The sequence below is a fragment of the Chiloscyllium punctatum genome, chromosome 7, assembly GCF_047496795.1.
Source record: "Chiloscyllium punctatum isolate Juve2018m chromosome 7, sChiPun1.3, whole genome shotgun sequence".
Classification (NCBI taxonomy): domain Eukaryota; kingdom Metazoa; phylum Chordata; class Chondrichthyes; order Orectolobiformes; family Hemiscylliidae; genus Chiloscyllium; species Chiloscyllium punctatum.
This window is the reverse complement of record NC_092745.1, coordinates 46,066,333-46,072,332: the sequence shown is the minus strand read 5'-3', so window position 1 is coordinate 46,072,332 and position 6,000 is coordinate 46,066,333. Positions and strand designations below refer to the sequence as shown.

The 6,000-nt window shown below is 46.3% G+C and overlaps 1 protein-coding gene across 9 annotated transcripts in view; it reads left to right on the top strand.

Moving 5' to 3' along the window:
- The first annotated feature begins 231 nt into the window (after positions 1–231).
- fam163aa (family with sequence similarity 163 member Aa) overlaps positions 232–6,000 on the top strand; it is a 165,295-nt gene continuing 159,526 nt past the window's right edge. For 5 of the 9 annotated variants that reach the window (XM_072573503.1, XM_072573498.1, XM_072573505.1 and 2 more), the window contains exon 1: positions 1,435–1,501. The gene's annotated coding sequence lies outside the window, so the exon portion shown is untranslated. The other 4 variants (XM_072573507.1, XM_072573501.1, XM_072573506.1 and 1 more) reach the window with 2 other exon arrangements.

Genomic DNA, 6,000 nt, shown 5'->3' with positions numbered 1-6,000 from the left:
CATGGCTCCTGTTGGGTATGTTGCCCTGTTTCTCTGTCCTGTTCGACTTCCAGAGCCTCTCAAAAGAGAGGGGGAGGCGGTGAGATAGAAAGGAAACAAGAGGAAGGGAGGGGCTGGAAGACAGTTGGGAAGTTGATGGACTTGAGAAGCCATCATGAGCTCAGGGAGACGGGCTAAGCATCTCTCCTTCAGCAGGGGGCGCGGAGCGAATGCTCATCAAAGATAAAGAAACCGCTGGCAAGTCGGCGCCTGGTCTTCAGAATCAAGGACTTGGGACAGCTCCCCGTTGCAAGGTCAAAATTCTCCAGTGTAAGAGCTTTTCTTAAACAAAAACAGCATATATCTTCAGTGACGCTGATTGAGGGAGAGGCAGGGCGCTTTGACTTGGTTTAATCAGGTCCCTCTCCAAGACGGATAGACCACAAACTAGGCTAACAGAGAGAGAGAGGGTAGCTCGGCTCCTCTCCGGTCTCCGGCTGATACCCCTGGAGTCTCAGAGACAGTCTGCTCTCTTCACAGACCCCACATTACCGCCTGAAGTTTGACAGTTCGGTTTCAGGCCCGGGTCGGCACTGGCTGGTCGCTTTCAGGAATCCTTCGCCCCCAAGCACCACCAGCAGTGTTTCAGGACTGGTCACTTTCGGGATTAATTCCGACTGGTCAGTTTCAGCGGTTTTAGCGGGCCGGTCAGTATCAGGAGTAAGTCGGGGCCGGTCAGTATCAGGAGTATTTCGGACCGCTCAGTTTCAAGATTATTCATGACCGCTCAGTTTCAGGGGTAAGTCGGACTGGTCAGTTTCAGAATTAATTCGGGGCTGGTCAGTTTCAGAATTAATTCGGGGCTGGTCAGTTTCAGAATTAATTAGCATTGGTCAGTTTCAGTGGCAATTCGGGGCTGGTCAGTTTCGGGAGTAAGTCGGGGCTGGTCAGTTTCAGAATTAATTAGCATTGGTCAGTTTCAGAATTAATTCGGGGCTGGTCAGTTTCAGGGGGGGGGGGGTAATTCGCCATTGATCTGATCATCATGACTAGCCGTTGAGGGACTTGGCTGGTCAGACAGACGGCCTGGTTTCAGCCTTGAAAATCCCACCCGAGCTCCCCATCCCCTCCCCGGGGGATCTTGCCTCAGCCCTGCGCCCGCCCCTCCTCACGCTGCAGGATATAATTCTCCCGGTTTCTCTCGCCCGCACGCCCCAGCTTCGGCTCCGCAATGGGTCGGTGCACCTGAACAGTCCGGCTCTCCCGGCTCCGGACTCAGGGGCTGAGAGAGGAAGGCGAAACCAAAAAAAAAAAAATCCCAGAACAAACGAGAAAGGGCTGTTGAAGATTGACTGGGGGGAGCAATGCTAGGATAGCCTGTAGCTAAAGACTGACCAGGACCGGACTAGAGAAACCCTAATGTTAAACTCTCCAGCCAGCGGCGCTGGAACTGAGAACCACTGCAAAACCCGCGGCTGTCGGGAGGGAAGTTAAAAAGCAGTTCCAAAGGCAAGACACAAAGGTGAGAGATGGTTGGGTTGTGAGGGTTGTGGGGGCCGTGCAGAGAAAAAAAAGTCAACTTTTATTGGTTTCCAAGTTCCCGCAGCCCAGACTGATCCACAGGGGCGAATGCATTTCTTTGGTGAAATTGCTCGCTCAGCCGTTCAGGGCTGGGATCCGGGAGCTCTCCTGCAAAGCACGGGCTCAGTCTCCCGGTTGGAGCCGGGTCCTCTGTAAACGGCTGCTGCTACTACCGCTTGTGTCTTTCTGTCTTACCTGCCTGTCTGTCTGTCTATCTTTCTCTGTCTGCTGCTTGTTTCTCTCTCTCTCCATCTCTCTCTCACACACACACACACACCCACACACTCTCTCTCTCTCTCTATTCCTATGTCTCGCTCTCTGTCTTCTTGTCTCCTTCTGTCTCTCTGTCCATCTGCCTCTTTCCGTCTGTCCATCTTTCTGTCTCTCCGTCCATCTATCTATTTCTCTGTCCACCTGTCTGTCTCTCTGTCCATCTGTCTGCCTCTCTGTCTCTGTCTGTCTGTCCCTCAGTCCATCTCTGTCTGTCTGCCTGTCCATCTGTCTGTCTCTCTGTCTCTGTATGTCGGTCTCTGTCTGTCCATCTGTCTCTGTGTCTATCTCTCTGTCCATCTCTCTCTGTATGTATGTATGTATGTCTGTCTGTGTCTGTCTCTCTCTGTCTTCAGTCCCTATGTCCATCTCTCTCTCTCTCTCTCTCTGTCTCTCTCTCTCTCTCTCTGTCTGTCCACCTCTCTCTGTCTCTCTGTATTCTGTCTGTCTCTGTACACTTGGCTCACGTCTTTTAGAGCTGACCGGTTTTGGATCAGAGACAGCACCTGAGACACTCAGGCTCATGTGAAGTGTTTGTCAGTTACACTTCCGGCTCTGAATTATACCCTTAATACAGAACTCAATCTTGTTCTGGACAGACAGACAGATAGACAGACAGACAGACAGATAGATAGATAGACAGATAGATAGATAGACAGATAGATAGATAGATAGATATAGATAGATATAGATAGATAGACAGATAGATAGACAGATAGACAGACAGATAGATAGATAGATAGATAGATAGATAGATAGATAGATAGATAGATAGATAGATAGATAGATAGATAGACAAAGACAAAGACAAAAGTTAAGAGGTGTAGGCCATGGTTTTGGGCAAGACAGGAAAGTGTGGTTAGGACCATAATCAGATCAACAATGTCCAATCCAAGATGAAGCATGTCCAAAGGGCCGAATGGCCACTACTCCTACAGCCTCCAAAATACACAGGAAGTGTGGAGGAAAGGCAGCAATGACATCCCCAAAATAAGTGACAAAAAGTCAGTGTGCGTGTGCGTGTGCGTGGGGGGGGGGGGCAAACCTAGCAGAGAATCAAGCTGAACATCAAATCACAGGCTGGCCCTCTCATGTTCTCACTACCAATCACTAGTCAACATTGGAAGGAAGCCATCTGTGATTGGAGGAGTGGCTAAACAGTTGGGAAGCAACTAGAAGTGGTGATGGAAATTGAACATGGGATGAGTTATTGGGCCAAGTCCAAGGAGGGATTTGGCTGGGAAGTGCTGGCCAGCAGAAGAGGAGGAGGGTCCCATGGGGATGCAGGAAGAACGCTGTTGCAAGTGTACTGGGAGGTGGGGAGAAGAAGGCTACAAGATTTGGGAAGGAAGAAGGCACGTTCAAGTGGCATTTTTGCGAGATGGCTACAGGAGGAGAATTTTGTTGAGCAAGAGACTGCAAAGAAGAGAGAACAGTTTCAAACCTGTCAAAAGTAAATGCTCAGCTAACCGAGAGCCAGAAAATCTTGAAATCACTATGGTTGCATATCCTTTGAAAATGCATGTGGAATGTCTAGTTTAAGGCTGCATACCAAGGAAATGTAGTGTTTGCTATTGTAATGATCACATCAATTGTTACATTTAAATCTGAAGTTGAAATTAGGTTGTAGTAAAAAATGGTGGTACCTCCCTGATTAAAATCACTCACCTTTGTGCAAATATGATGAAAATGTGTTAGCTGTGATATCACCAGTCTGTTTTTGAAATAATGGCTTTTTTGCGTGTGGAGTTGTGTGTGCAAAAGAACACTCTTGCTGTTAACTTTTGCCTGTTGTCATGCGTCATTTTAAATACTAATGTGATGTCAAAAAATGCAATGTTTCCATGGTGTGTTGTAGCTTTAAGTTCTCTGGATGGTTGATAATTATTGAAGTTATTGGTGAATTCTTCTACTTCTGCTTCTGACTTCAAATATTTCATATATGAACACAGATGCAGAAGCTATGCATCTGCTACTAAGTGTTTGTATCACCTAATGTATTCGTGAGAATGAAAAAAAAAGCCCTGAAAAACCAAAAAGACACCTTCAAGGAGAGCCCTTGGAACAAAGATAATAAGTTTGTTTCTTGCTGTCGTAGCTTCCTGGGATAGTTCCTGGAGGGGAAAGAGCTCTTCGTAACATTATAAAATGGTTCCCAAATCAAGATGCCAGGTCTCCCTTGATACCCATCAAAGCCAGCAAGTTGGTGAATTAGCTGGAAAATCCATAATTGGCTTTTAAAGCCCAATTTGTTGGCACAGAATCGTCCCTTCATTTGTTTCTCCATCCCTCTGGCACTACAATGATTGTTGAAACTTTGCCTGCACTTGGCGCTAACTGAGTTTCTCAGTGAAAGGAAGAATGAACGTTAGAACAAAAGACCGTAAGAAATAGTAGCAGGAGGAGGCCATCTGGACCTTCCAGCCTGCTCTGCCATTTAACAAGATCATGGTTAATCTTTTCATGGACTCAGCTCCACATACCCACCTGCTCAGCATTACCCTTAATTCCTTTACTGTTCACCAATGGAAGAACTTTCTAGTGTGAAAACACCCCAACCTCACCTAATACGAGAAACTAAATAAATTTACCCTTGTCAGCACTTGGAAGGGAGATCACCAGGGATAATCGACTTCCTGAAGATTGGATCCAGGTTCAAATTCTATGCCAGGACTTGTTGACTACTGAAGGAGTGATCATGATGTGGTTCAAAGGGCTGATAATTAGCTCAAGAATCCTCCTATCACCTTTCCAGCCATCCCCGAAGGGAAAGTAAAAGGTACACTAAAAGTAACAGTTCCCCTGAAAATAAGTGCTTGTGTAAAATAAATATCTTTGGATGGTTGTGAGGGTGGCAAAAGTTACAGAGATAGGAAGGGTAATGGAAATTGGAGGGGGTTTAAAAAGTGCAGAGGAGTTATAGAGTCTGGAATGGTTTATAAAGGTGGAGATGGAGGAGATTACAGACTTCGGGAGTGTCATCAGAGATGGAGGATGTTACAGAGATAGGAAAGCTGTTGAGTCTGGAAGAAGTTTAAGAAATCTTGAGAATTAGAGGGTCTGCAAGAGTTTGTAGAGATGGGGAGGGATAGTTTTCAGGGCTGGAGGAGGCTACAGATATTGGGGAGAATTGTAGAGACTTGTGCAAGTTACAAAGATAAGGGAGGGTTGTAGAGGCTGGAGGAGATTACAGAGATACGGAGTGTTGTAGGGCTGGAGGAGCTCTTAGAGATGAGGAATGTTGTAGGGGCTGAGGAGATTACAGAGAAAGGGAGTATTGTAGGGCTGGAGGAGCTCACAGAGATAGGGAATGTTGTAGGGGCTGAGTAGATTACAGAGATAGGGAGTATTGTAGGGCTGGAGGAGCTCACAGAGACAGGGAGTATTGTTGGGGCTGGAGGAGCTTACAGAGATAGGGAGGGCTATAGGGGCTAGGGATGTTTACAGAGATTGGGAGGAATCCAGGGCCAGGAGTTTACACAGATAGGTGTAGGATGGGTGAGATCTTAGAGAGGGTTACAAAAAGATGAGTGTTTTAAATTGGATTCATTACCTAAGCATAACCCAATGCAGACCAGTCAGCACAGGCTGATATGTCAAGGGCACTTAGTGCCAGTTAGGACATACAAAATTGAACAATATCTATTTTGTGGAGAGTTAAATGTGGAATATCGATATGATAATAGTCTCAGTTAGTCATAGCAAAAGTATAGGTGAGGGTTTCAGCAGTGGATGAGCTGAAGTGGGGGGCAGAATTGTTACGCCATCTCACAATGGTGGATGTAGCCAGTCTCACTGAGGGTATAGGTTTGTGACCAGAAGCTCAACTCAGCATCATAATGTGACACCAAGGTTAAAACTAGCCTCATACAACCGCTGGGGAGAGTGATACAGTCAGTGGTTGAGGAGTGAGTCTGTCACTAAGGAATTGGACAATGACTTCACATTTCTCAATATCTAATTAGATGTACAATGATATCCGTTCACCCAGTGTTGGATGTCAGAGAAGCAAAATGATAGTGGAAAAACTAGGAGTTGGAGGATGGCCCAAGACTTCAATTGACCAGTGTTCCAGGATTGGAGGGTCCAGGAAGAGCGATAACTGATAGTGAGGCATGGTTAATGGAAGATGAGAAGTGAGAATCAAACATAGGGCAGAGGTTAATGGAT